Genomic DNA, 14,168 nt, shown 5'->3' on the forward strand with positions numbered 1-14,168 from the left:
TACTGAGAACAACAGAGCCTAAAAGCCTCAAATCCTTGGTATTCTTTATGATTCATTAAGATCAAAACATGTTTGGGGGCACCTGGGTTGGTTCAGTTGGTTAAGTGTCTGACTTTGGCTCAGGTTTATGGGTTTGAGCCCCGTGTTGGGCTCTATGCTGATAGCTCAGAGCCTGGAGCCTGCTTTGGATTCTGTGTCTCCCTCTCTCTCTGCTCCTCCCCTCGCCCCCCCCCATGCTCTGTCTCTCTCTGTCTCTCAAAAATAAACATTAAAAAAAATTTTTTTTTGTAAAGAACAGAACATGTTTGAACCAGTCTTGCTGTTATCCAAACTCAAATTGCACCTTAAAAAAAAAAACTTTTGGGGCACCTGGGTGGCACAGTTTGGTTAAGCGTCCAACCTCGGCTCAGGTCATGATCTCACAGTCTGTGAGTGCAAGCCCCGCATCAGGCTCTGTGCTGACAGCTCAGAGCCTGGAGCCTGCTTCAGATTCTGTGTTTCCCTCTCAATCTGCCCCTCCCCTGCTCACACTCTTGTCTGTCTGTCTGTCTGTCTGTCTGTCTGTCTCTCTCAAAAATAAATAAACATTAAAAAAAAAACCTTTTTGGGGCACCTGGGTGGCTCAGTCGGTTAAGCATCCGATCTCGGCTCAGGTCATGATCTCGCGGTCCGTGAGTTCGAGCTGTGCTGACAGCTTAGAGCCTGGAGCCTGTTTCAGATTCTGTGTCTCCCTCTCTCTATGACCCTCCCCTGTTCATGCTCTGTCTTTCTCTGTCTCAAAAATAAATAAAACGTTAAAAAAAAATTAAAAAAAAAAAACCTTTTTATTATAGTAAATCTCAATTATATAGAAATGTAGATAAGATAATATAGTGGACAACATATACCCATCATCCGGCTTCAAAAATTATCAACTGACAGCTAGTTTTGTTTCAATTGTGACTGCATGTCCAGCTGGGTTACTTTGAAGCAAATCTCTAACACCATAATTTCATCCATAAATATTTCTGTGTAAATCTCTAAAAAGTAAGGGCTCTTTCAAAATGTATAAACACCATACTTTTATCTCTTTGTCAGTATCCTCATATGTCCAGTTGATGTTCAAATTACTTTGATCATTTCACATTTTTTATAGTTGGCTTTTCAAATCAGGGTTCATCTATCCCATTCAATTGAGAGGTCTCTTAAGTTTCTTTTAACATATAATTTCTCCTTCCCTTTCCTCTCTCCTTTTTTTCTTGTAATGCGTTTGCCATATGGAGTTTCCCATAGTCTTTATTTTGCCGATTGCATCCGTGTGGTTTGATTTACCATGTTCCTTTGTCTCCCTTTTTAATTTTTTTAAAGAATACTTCATAGGCCTATAATACTTGGTTGTCACTCTTTATAATTTTTAGCAGCCATTCTTGATCATTTCTTTTTTTTTTTTATTTTTTTTTTATTTTTTTTTTTCAGCGTTTATTTATTTTTGGGACAGAGAGAGACAGAGCATGAACGGGGGAGGGGCAGAGAGAGAGGGAGACACAGAATCGGAAACAGGCTCCAGGCTCTGAGCCATCAGCCCAGAGCCCGACGCGGGGCTCGAACTCACAGACCGCGAGATCGTGACCTGGCTGAAGTCGGACGCCTAACCGACTGCGCCACCCAGGCGCCCCTCTTGATCATTTCTTAGATCGGTAAATTCATTAAAGTTTTGTAATAGGGTGATATTCTAATTCTGTCATTCTTTTCTCAGCTGGGATGCTTTATAAACAGAAATTTCCTGTCTTTACTGTTGAGTTAGACTCTTGTACAGTTTATGTAAGAAAGACAGGATATATACTTGATCATTCTCCTGAATTTAGTAGTTTTTAAGATAATGAGTATCCTTCAGAGGTGACCATTGAAGTCTTTTTTTTTTAAAGGTATCATTATGAACTTGTGAATTTAACATATTTGATGTGTTTCAATCCTACTCCAGTTATTATTCCTATTGGAGCTCTAACTGCACTGTCTTTGGTAGTGGGAGCCTCTTCAAGATAGCGCCTGGGTTTTTGACACTACTCTAGCTTGCTTGCTTTCTGGTATGATCCAAGCTCCTTTCTTAAAATTCTGCCTCAAACTTTGAACCAAAGATTTCCCTAGAGAGCACTGGTTCCTTTTAGTTCGAAATGATATTTAGAGACCATTATCTGGGTGCTAAGCCTGTTGATACTAGGTTAGCCATTTTTAGGCCTATTCGTAGACAAAACTAGGAAACACTTTTTAAATTTATTATTTTTATTATTGTTTTTTTTCACTTCTCAGTATGATTTAATTTGCATTTTTCTTATTATGGATAAGTTAAAATATCATTTTATATACTTAATAGTCAGTTGTAGTTTTTTATTTCTTTTTTATATATAATTTATTGACAAATTGGTTTCCATATAACACCCAGTGCTCATCCCAACAAGTGCCCTCCTCAATGCCCCATCACCCACTTTCCCCTCTCCCCCACCGCCATCTACCCTCACTTTGTTCTCAGTATCCAAGAGTCTCTTATGGTTTGCCTCCCTCCCTCTCTGTAACTTTTTCCCCCCTCCCTTCCCCCATGGTCTTCTGTTAAATTTCTCAAGATCCACATGAGTGAAAACATATGGTATCTTTCTCTGACTGACTTATTTCACTTAGCTTAATGTCTTCCAGTTCCATCCACATTGCTGCAAATGGCCAGATTTCATTCTTTCTCATTGCCAAGTAGTATTCCATTGTAGGTGTAAACCACATCTTTATCCATTCGTCAGTTGATAGACATTTAGGCTCTTTCCATAATTTGGCTATTGTTGAAAGTGCTGCCATAACATTGGGATACATGTGCCCCTATGCATCAGCACTCCTGTATCTTTTGGGTAAATTCCTAGCAGTGCTATTGCTGGGTCATAGGGTAGTTCTATTTTTAATTTTTTGAGGAACCTCCACAGGGTTTTAAAAAATTTTTTAATGTTTATTCTTGAGAGAGAGAGAGAGAGCATGAGCAGGGGAGGGGCAGAGAGAGATGTAGACCTAGAATCTGAAGCAGGCTCCAGGCTCTGAGCTCTCAGCCACAGAGCTTGACACGGGGCTCAAACTCCCGAATTGTGAGATCATGACCTGAGCTGAAGTTGGATGCTTAACTGACTGAGCCACCCAGGCTCCCCCACTTTTTAAATTTTTTTAAAGTACACCATGAGTTTAGATTGATGTTTTAAATCAAATAATATCACAGTTTTTTTTGTTGTTGTTTTGTTTTGTTTTTTTTTGAGGAGGGAGGGCAGAAAGGGAGAGAGAGAATACTGAGCAGGCTCCACTCTGTCAGCACAAAGCTCTATGGGGGCTTGATCCCATGAACCATGAGATCATGACGTGAGCCAAAATCAAGATTTAGATACAACTGACTGAGCCATCTGGTGCCTCTATCACAGAGTTTTTATTTACCATTTTAAAATCTTATTTTTGTTCCTCTATTCTCTTATACTAAAGCTTTACAATACACATACATTCTATCATTTCAGAATAATAACAGTGTTATTACTAACAATATGATTATTGAAAGCCGATTGTTTTGTACTTATTTTTGTCTTTAGGGATGTGACTCACCATTGATATACAGTACAAATTACTCTGCTTTAAAGTTTTAATTTAAAAATTTAAATATTTAAAGTTTTATATTTAAAGTTAAATATTTCTCTGTGTGGTTAAACTCAAAACACATTTAGATTCCTATGTTTCATTTTTTGAGGAATAACTTAAAAAAATTTTTTTGGTCTAAATTTAGTGGCTTATTCAGTTGAGTGACTCTTGATCTCATGGTTTGTGACTTCAGGCACTGCATTGGGTTCAGTGCTGCTGGTGCAGAGCTTGCTTGGGATTCTCTTTCTCCCTTTCTCTCTCTGCCCCTCCCCTGCTCAAAATTAATAAACTTAAAATTTATTTTATAATTGTGTTTTACAATTTTATATATAGAACAAGATATATTCAGAGAAGTTTAGTTTCTGGCCCTTTCCCTTCTACCTTGTTCTTTCCTTCCTCCTAAATGTAGTCATTTTAAAAACTTTTTTTGCTTATTCTTCCATTGAAAAATCATAAATATATTTATGTGAAATGTTTACGTAATAAACATATATTCTTTTACCTTTCTTTGATAGAGTATTTTCTCTATATTTTTCCGTTTAACAATAATATCATGGATATTCCATAGTAATATTTACAGATATTATTCATTACAAATATTTGCTTTAACTGGCAAAATACATGTAAAGTTCACCATTCCAATCCTTTTAAGGATTGTGCACTATAGTTCAGTGCATTAAGTATATTCATCTTGTTATGTAGTCATAACCACTATTTATCCGTAGCACTTTTTCATCTAACAAAACTGAAATTCTGTACATAGTAAACAATAACTCCCCATTCTCCCCTCCTCCGAGCCCCTGGCACCCTCCCTCCATTCTTCTTTCTCTCTGAGTTTGACGACTCTAAGTACCCAATAATAAGAGGAATCATATAATATTTCTCCTTTGTGACTGGCTTATTTCACTTAACATAATGTCTTCAAAGTTCATTCATGTAGGATATGCCAGAATTTCCTTTCTGTTTAAAACCAAATAATATTCCATGGTATATATACACACCACATTTTGTTTATCCACTCATCCATCAAACACTTGAGTTCCTTCGACCTCTTGTCTATGACAAATAATGCTGCTGTGAACATGTGTGTAAATACCTGTTTGAATCCCTGCTTTCAATTTTTGGGGATATATACCCAGAAGTGGAATTGCTGGGACATATGATAATTCTGTTTAATTTTTTGAGGAACCACCATACTGTTTTCCATAGCAGTTGCTCCATTTTATATTCCCATCAGCAGTGCCACAAAGGTTCCAGTTTCTCCACATTCTCGCTAACACTTGTTATTTTTTATTTTTGTTTTTTGTTTTTATAATAGTCATCCTAATGGGTGTTAAGTTGTTCTCATTTTTTTTCATTCAATTACTGTTAATGGACATTCGGGTTTTCTGTCTTTTGCTTTTGAAACCAGAGCTTGTCCTTATTCATCTTTGTATACCTAGTACCCAACATAATGCCTCACACATAGGAGGTGCTAAATAAGTGTTTGAATTAATTAATGAACTTTATAAACTGTAAGTTCCTTAAGAGATGATAGTAGTCAGACTTGGTCAGGGTTATGATGTTATATCTAAGCACTTGATCTCCTGGAGTTGTAAATAGGAGTGTGCTGGATGGGAATGGGGATGGTAATCCCAGTACCAAGAGTACTACGTAACTGTGAACACTAGTATTTTACTTTGCCTTTTCAGGGGTGAGGAACAACTGGTCAGAGTGACTCAGAACTTTGAACATTTATGTGTTTGTACTTATAAGTGATGTAATTACGCAAAAGAACAGAGCAACCCACCTTTCCCATCTCTAGGCCCTTAATGTTCCTTCTGCCTTAAATAGTCTCTATCTTTTGTCAGAATTCTAAAGGTTGGATTTGATACGTTATTAAGTAGGAAAAAAAAGTAGATAAAGTAGATAACATGTATGGTATCATCCTGTTTTTGTTTAAAAAAATATATATGCATGTTTATGCAGAATAAGTGATGTGGAAGGATTTTCACCAAGGCCAACAGTGGTTTTCCTGAATTAGTACAATTTATTTGTGTTTTCTATGTCTTATTTAATGTTTGTATTTTTTTATTTTTCTGTAAGAAACATATTGTGCCTTTAAAATAGTAACATTAGTACAGAAACTTTTTTTTTTTAATAATCCAAACTGTTCTTTTTTGTTTAGTTCTCAGTTGTAGTACCTAAGAGTTCGTATATTAAATATATTTTGAATGACTGAAACAAAGGATCTTATGTGAAAGGGATCAGTTGTAGAAAGTATTTGAATGGGCCTAGAAAGATTTTTTTTGTTGATTTTTGTAAGAAAACAGTATAATGTACCCCTGTGTAGTAGTAGTAATTAACGTTTTGTAGGTAGGCTTTTTAGAAAACGAAATTTGATTATATTCTTGCAATTCATGGTTTATATCTTCAGAATACATGTATTATCAAATTTATTTCCCTTATTATCTTTTGTTTGGGTTAGTATTCATAGGTGGTTTTCCCTAAGCAAACAACAATCTAGTGAAGTAGCTTGAAAAGTCTGTTGTGTGACAGGGAAACCTGTCAGTAATTAAGAATCTTCTAAATAGAAAAATGTACATAGAAGTAGTAGAGAATTAATTGCATTTATTTATTTCTGACTCTGTGGAAAAAGTTAAAAAATTTTTTCTTTGATTTTCTTGTATGACAAATCACTTTAAAGAAATACCTTTAAAATACTTATTTCCAATTAAATTATGAAGTGTGGTGGAATTTTGTAAAGTTTTATCCTTTGAGAGAAACCATAGTTCTGAACTGTTCATGATATTTGAAATATTAAAATTTGCTTCCTTAAAGTCAAATGTTACGGGTTGCTCTGGGAACTCTTCATTGACTTAAGAAGATAAACATGTTCCTCTCATAATGGCAAATTTCTGCAAACCGCTATCTCAAGACTTTTTTTTTAATTAAGATTTGTAAAAGAAAAGCAAATTTATAGGTTAAAGGTGTTCTTCAAACCTAGAACTTTTTTTAATACAAAATTCCTGAAGTTTTAGATCCTTTCTCATTGAGAATTTATTTTTACAGAAAAGGAGTTTTTTAAAGGTCTTATTTTTAATCATTTAAAATTATTGTAAAAAGTTGTTTTTGAATAATTTCTTATTCTAATTTGGATCTGAAATAGAATGAATACCATTTTTTTGAATTTCCAAGACCATTCCACATTTGGTTTCACACTTAGTGAATTTAGTCATAATATTCCCAAACCCAGTAGGATACAGTTTCTATGGTTACCAGACCCTTTGTAGAATGACAAAGATTGGAATTCTGATTCTCATGAGTCAAATTTTGGCCTTTGACTCTGTTCCCTTTTCATACCCCTTGCTAAGCTTGGGCTGTTGCTTGCTTGAAGGCTTGTCAGCTACCAGGTTCCTATGGTAACAGGAATGGAAATTTGAAAGAAGAAAGAGAATGGGAGCACAAAGGCTTGGTTGATTTGAATTTGAACAAAGAATAGAAGGTTCCATGTACTGCACCTTTGTTGTAGAAACCAGAAATTTAATTTTAGAAAGTTACTTTTCAGTTTGTAAACTTCGTATACCTTGGTCTTGATTTAGTGAACAAAAGTATTACTATTTAAGGAGGTACTCAGTAGGAATCTTTAAAAAATTAATCAGCTAAATTGTTTTTCTATTTGATAGAACTTTAATAGTATTTCTTATATATTCTCGGCTTTACAGTATTCAGGCTACCTCATTTAATTTTGATTTTGCTGAGTTTAAAATTGTTAGTCAACGCAATTTGCTCATTTGAAAAATATTAATATTTTTGTTTTTGTATAACTGCTTTATTGAGGTACAGTATATATACACAACTTCACCTAAAGTGTTCAGTGTTCTGACAAATTATATACCCATGAAACCAATCAACACAATCAAGATATAGAACATTTCTATTACCTCAAAAGCTTTCTTGTGTGCCTTTGTAGTCTACCCCCATCGTTACACCCTGCTCCAAGCAACTAGTGATCTGTTTTCTGTCACTGTGGATTAGTTTTCATTTACTAGAGTTTTATATAATCATATGGTACCAATTTTTTTTTTTTTTTTGGGTCTGGTTTCCTTTACCCAGCATAATGACTTTGATATTCATCCATGTTTTGTTTTTCTTTTTAATCACATCATTCCAGTTGACTTTTACTTGTTGAGAACAGGGAATTCAGGGTTCCTTACACCCACCTTATAGGATTGCTATTGCTCTGTTAACTTGCAGTGCTTCCTTAATCCCTTTTTAAAGCTTTTGCTGGGTTCAGTATGCTAACTGTTGAATATACTATTATTTATATGTTCTTAAGACCATTTTACAGAGGAGAAAATTGAAGTTTAGGGAGGTTATGTAGAACATTAAGTTCAAGGGCTCTAGACAGGAATGTCAGGGTCTTGACTCTTGGGTCTCTTTGTAGCTCTGTGATCTTGGGCAAGTTACTTGATTTCTGTGTCTCATTTTCTTCATATATATTATAAAATGTGATTACTAATAGTACCTACCTTATGGGATTATTGAGAGGATTAAATGAGATAATGTGTGTAAGACACTTAGAACACTGCCTGTCCCTTTAGTGTTAGTAATTAACTAGCTGAGATACTCATCACAGGATACTTAATAGCTAATAAATGGCAAAAGCACGAAGTTTTAGCTTTAGGCTCATTGCAGGCAGCACAAAATAGCCACTCAAATCAATGGAGGTTTAACTAACATAGTAACACAGCGATATTGGATTGGTTGGTATGGATTGGTTGGTATTTTATATATTGCTAAGTACCAAGCAAGTTTTGAGACCTAAGACATACATTAAAAGGCATACATGTGCATATATGTACATGTATCATTAGCATGTGGATATGTTTTTAATTTTTAATTTTATAGTAATTTACAAAACAGTACAGAGAAATTCTTTGTACCTTACCTAGCCTGCTCCACCCCTACCTGCTACCCCCCCACCCTGTCTTAGTATCTTATATAACTAGCATACAGCATCAAAACTAGGCAATTAACATTGGTACTATAGACATTATTTACAGGCCTTATCATATTTCATCAGTTTTTACATGTACTCAGTTTTGTGTGTGTATATGCACTTGTCCATCTATGTGTAGTCTTTGCAACTTTTTAAAATGTTTATTTTTTTAATGTTTGTTTATTTTTGAGAAAGACAGGCAGAGCATGAGCAAGGGAGGGGCAGAGAGAAAGGGAGACCCAGAATCCCAAGCAAGCTCCAGGCTCCAAACTGTCAGTACAGAGCCTGACTCCGGGTCTGAACTCAACAAGCCTGAGATCATGACCTGAGCTGAAGTTGGACGCTTAACCGACTGAGCCACCCAGGTGCCCCTGCAATTTAAAAAAAAAAGCTCTGTGCCTAACATGGGGCTTGAACTCAGGATCAAGAGTTGCATGCTTCACCAAATGAGCCAGCCAGGCACCCCTAGTCTTTGTAATTATATATAGATATAAATACACAGATATAGATATATTTCCCTTAAATATATATAAAATATATAAAAATTATATATAAAATATATACCATTAAAGAACTGTTTTATCACCACCAAGGAACTCCCTCATGCTTATTTTCTCTCTCCTCCCTTTTTCCAATCCTAAGCAACCACTACTTTGTTCTCTATAATTTTGTCATTTCAAGAATGTTGTATAAATGGAATCATATAGTACATAATCTTTTGAGATTGGTTTTATTTCACTTAGCATAATACCGTTTGGGATCCATACTGGTTATTCCAGGTATCAGTAGTCATTATTTTTAATTTCAGAATACTTTGTTTTATAGATATACCACAATTTGTTTAATCAACCACCCATTGAAGGACATTTCAGTTTCCAGTTCTTTGCTATTACAAATAACGTTGCTATGAACATTGGTGTATAGGTTTTTGTGTAGACATACATTTTTATTTTGGGGGACAAATGCCCAGGAGTGTAATTGCTGGATCATGTGATAAGCATATATTTGGATTTTTAAGAAACTGCTGAACTATTTTCCATAGTGGTTGTACCATTTTACATTCTCACCAACAGGGGCACCTGGGTGGCTCAGTCGGTTAAGCGTCTGACTTCGGCTCAGGTCATGATCTCACGATTCGTGGGTTCAAGACCTGCATTGCTCTCTGTGCTGACAGCTTAGAGCCTGAAGCCTGCTTCTGATTCTGTGTCTCCCTCTCTCTCTGCCCCTCCCCTGCTCATGCTCTGTCTCTCTCTGTCTCTCAAAAATAAATAAATGTAAAAATTTTTTTTACATTCTCACCAGCAGTGTATGAGAGATTTACTTTGTCTGCATTCTTACTATCATTTGGTATTATCACAGTTTTTTATTTCAGTTTTTCTAATATATATATAGTATATATGTATATAGTGATACCTCATGTGATTTTAATTTACATTTCCCTTGTGGCTAGTGATAGTGAACATCTTTTCGTGTGCTCATTTGCCATTCATGTATCCTTTTTGGTTAAATATCTGTTTATGTCTTTTGTTCATTTTGCAATGGTTTCTTTTGAGTTTTCAGAATGCCATATATATTCTGGATGCAAATCCATCATTGGATGTATGGTGTGCAAATAGTTTATCCTAGTCTGTAGCATGTCTTTATATCCTTTTAACAAGGTCCTGAAGAGAACAAAAGTTGTAAATGTTAAAATTAAGTCCAATTTACCAATTTTTTTTTCCTTTATGGATTGTCCTTTTGGTATAATTTCTAAGAACTTTTCACCTAACTCTTGGTCCAGAAGATTCTTCTTTCTTCTTTCTTCTTTCTTCTTCTTCTTTCTTATTTGTTTTGTACATTTAAATCCATGATCACTTTTGAGTTAATCTGTATAAAGTATGGTTCATTTTCTTGTCTATTAATGTCCTCTGGTTCCAGCACAATTTATTGAAAAAACTATCCTTTCACCATTGAATTGCTCTTGCTCTTTTCTCAAAAATCAGTTGTCCATTCTTCGGTTTAATTCTGGGTTCTCTTTATGTTCTGTTGATCTTTTGTATCTGTCTCTCCACTGATTGTCCACATTGTCTCCACTGATTCTCCACATTGTCTTGATTACTGTTAACAATATAGTAAGTCTTAAAATTGGATAGCATGATTCTTTCCACTTTTTTTTTCAAAACCTATTGTTTTTCCCATATAATTTTAGAATAAGTTCCTTTTTATCTACTAACAGTCATGCTGAGTTTTGATAAAAATTTCGTTAAATCTGGAAATCTTTTGGGGAAGAATTGGCATCTTTAATGTTGAATCTTCAAACCATGAACAGTGAGTGTTGTTACGGGTTGAATTGAGTCCCCCTAAAACATATGATGAAGTTCTAACTCCAGTACCTCAGAATGTGACCTTTTTTGGAAGTAGGATCATTACAAGTGTAATTAGTTAAAATGGGGTCATACTGGAGTAGGAAGGGGCCCTAATTCAGTTATGACTGGTATCCTTAGAAAAGGGAAATTTGGACACAGACACACATGGAGGGATGATGTGAAGAGGCACAGGGGGAAAGCAATGTGAAGATCAGATTTATGCTATCACAATCTGAGGATACCAAAAGCTAGGAGAGCGGCCTGGAGCAGATCCTTCTCTAGCATCTGCAGAGCAAACATGGTTCTGTCGACATCTTGATTCAGACTTCTAGCTTTTAATTTTTTTTTTTTAACGTTTATTTTTGGGACAGAGAGAGACAGAGCATGAACAGGGGAGGGGCAGAGAGAGAGGGAGACACAGAATCGGAAACAGGCTCCAGGCTCTGAGCCATCAGCCCAGAGCCTGACGCGGGGCTCGAACTCCCAGACCGTGAGATCGTGACCTGGCTGAAGTCGGACGCTTAACCGACTGCGCCACCCAGGCGCCCCCAGACTTCTAGCTTTTAGATATATGAGACAGTGAATTTCTGTTGTTTAAGCCATTCAGCTTATGGTACTTTGTTACAGTAGCCCTAGCAAACTAACACAAGTATATATCTGTCTTTTTTTTTATATTCCTTGATTTATTTTTATCAGCGTTTTATGGTTTTTTGCATACAAGTCCTTTACATGTTTTGTTGAATTTCTACGCAGGTGTTTTTTCTTTCTTTCTTTTTCTTTTTCTCTTTCTTTCTTTCTTTTGTGGTTATAAGTGTATTGTTTTAGTTTTTCATGTGCTCTTTATATATGGAATGCAAATCTATATAGAGATAATTGGAGTTTTTGTATGTTTTTCTTGTGTCCTGCAACCTTACTGAACTCACTAGTTCAAAGAGGTGTTCTTTGTAAATGCCTTGGGATTTTCTACGTAGACAATAATGTCACCTGCAAATAGGAACAGTTTTCTTTTTCCAGTTTCTCCTTTTCTTGCTTTATTGTATTGGCAGGATTTCCAGTCCCATGTTGAATAAGAGTGGTAAGAATAGGCATCCTTCCCTTATTTCCAATCTTAAGAGTAAGAATCCATGTTTCACCATTAATTATGATAGCTGCAGGGTGTTTGTAGATGTTCTTTATCAAGATGAGGAAATTATCCTCTATTTCTAGTTTGTTGAAAACTTAAAATCATGAGTGCTTTTTCTTTTTCTTTTTTTAACATTTTATTTATTTTTGAGAGAGTGTAAGCAGGGGAGGGACAGTGAGAGGGAGACCGAGAATCCGAAGCAGGCTCTGTGCTGACAGTAGTGAGCCCGATGTGGGGCTTGCACTCATGAAATGTGAGATCATGACCCGAGCTGAAGTTGGACACTCAACCAACTGAGCCACCCAGGTGCCCCTCATGAGTGCTTTTTCTGCATCATTTGGTATGATAATGCGATTTTTCTCTTAGCCTAGTAATTTGGGATTACATTAATTGGTTTTTGAATATTGAGCCAGCCTTGAATTTCTGGAGGAAACTCTACTAGGTTGTGGTATATAATGCTTTTAATATATTTTTGGATTTGCTTTGCTACTGTTTTTTAAGGATTTTTACATTTATGTTCATGAGAGATACTGGTCTGTAGTTTCTTCTTTTGTGCTATCTTTGTTTGGTTTTAATATTAAACACCCCTTGTTTCATAGAATTAGTTGAGATGTGTTCCCTTCTCTGCTGTTTTCTTGAAGAGATTATGTAGAATTGGTGTTACTATTTCTTTAAATGTTAGATTTTAGCTATGAAACCATCTGGCCTGGACATTTCTTTTCTGGAGGTTTTTAACCACAAATTCAAATTCTTTAGTACTTAACAGGACTATTCAGATTATCAGCTTCATCTTGAGTGAGTTTTGGTAGTCTGACTTTGAAGAATTGGTCTACTTCATGTAAGGCGTCTAGTTTATGTGCACAGAGTTGTTTGTAATATTCCCTTATTGCCTTTTATTTTTATTTATTTTTATTTTTTATTTATTTAAAAATTTTTTTTCCTTACATTTATTTATTTTTGAAGGACAGAGTGAGACAGAACACAATTGGGGGAGGGGCAGAGAGAGAAGGAGACACAGAATCTGAAGCAGGCTCCAGGCTCCGAGCAAGTGTTCAGCACAGAGCCTTACGTGGGGCTCAAACCCACAACCATGAGATCATGACCTGAGCCGAAGTTGGTCACTTAACCGACTGAGCCACCCAGGCGCCCCCCCCCCCCCCCGCCGCCCAACTGCCTTTTTAATGCCTGTGGAGCCTCAGTGACATCTTCTTTTTCAGTCTTAGTATTGGTAATTTGTGTTTTTCCTTTTTATTTAATAGCCTTGCTAGGGACACCTGGGTGGTTCAGTTGGTTAAAAGCATCCAACTCTTGATTTCTGCTCAGGTCATGATCTCATGGTTTGTGAGAGTTCAAGCCCCGCGTTGGGCTCCATGCTGTCAATGCAGAGCCTTCTCAGGATTCTCTCTCTCTCTCTCTCCCTCTCCCTCCCTTCCTCCCTCCCTCCCATACACACACACACACTCTCTCCCTCTCTCTCTGTCTCTCTCTGTCTCTCTCTCAAAATAAATAAACTTAAATAATCTTGCCAGAAGCTAATCAATTTTATTGGTAATTTCAAAGAACCAGCTCTTATTTGAGTGATTTTTCTCTATTTTACTGTTTCCAGTTTTATTGATTTTTTCTTTTTTTTTTTAATTTTTTAATGTTTGTTTTTGAGAGAGAGAGAGAGAGAGAGAGCATGCGTGCACATGCATGAGCTGGGGAGGGGCAGAGAGAGAGGGAGACATAGAATCCGAAGCAGGCTTCAGGCTCTGAGCTGTCAGCACAGAGCCCGATGCAGGGCTTGAACTCCTGGACCACGCACGAAATGATGACCTGAGCTGAAGTCAGATGCGTAACTGACTGATCACCCAGGTGCCCCAATTTTTCTTCTTTATTCCTTCTCTTTGCTTGTTTTTGCTTTATTTTGCTCTCTAGGGCTATTACAAATAATGTTCTGTAAAAATTCATATACAAGTTTTCCCTTGAGCATCATTTTTTAATTCTTTTGGGTATATACCTAGGAGTAAAATTGCTGGGTCATATGGTAATCTACGTTTAACTTCTTTTTTTTTTTTTTTTTTTTTTTTTTTTTTTTTTTTAAAATTTT

General features: G+C 36.0%; 1 protein-coding gene across 3 annotated transcripts in view; it reads left to right on the plus strand.

The window, feature by feature from the left end:
- FZD3 (frizzled class receptor 3) overlaps positions 1–14,168 on the plus strand; it is a 96,929-nt gene that overhangs the window by 14,765 nt on the left and 67,996 nt on the right. The window contains exon 1 of one of the 3 annotated variants that reach the window (XM_040467164.1): positions 6,958–7,114. The exons of the other annotated variants lie outside the window; for them this stretch is intronic. The gene's annotated coding sequence lies outside the window, so the exon portion shown is untranslated. Of the gene's footprint in view, positions 1–6,957; positions 7,115–14,168 lie in introns of those variants that run through there. 3 annotated transcript variants of the gene reach the window in all.

The sequence above is a fragment of the Herpailurus yagouaroundi genome, unplaced genomic scaffold (genome assembly GCF_014898765.1).
Source record: "Herpailurus yagouaroundi ecotype Mexico unplaced genomic scaffold, PumYag 28, whole genome shotgun sequence".
NCBI lineage: Eukaryota > Metazoa > Chordata > Mammalia > Carnivora > Felidae > Herpailurus > Herpailurus yagouaroundi.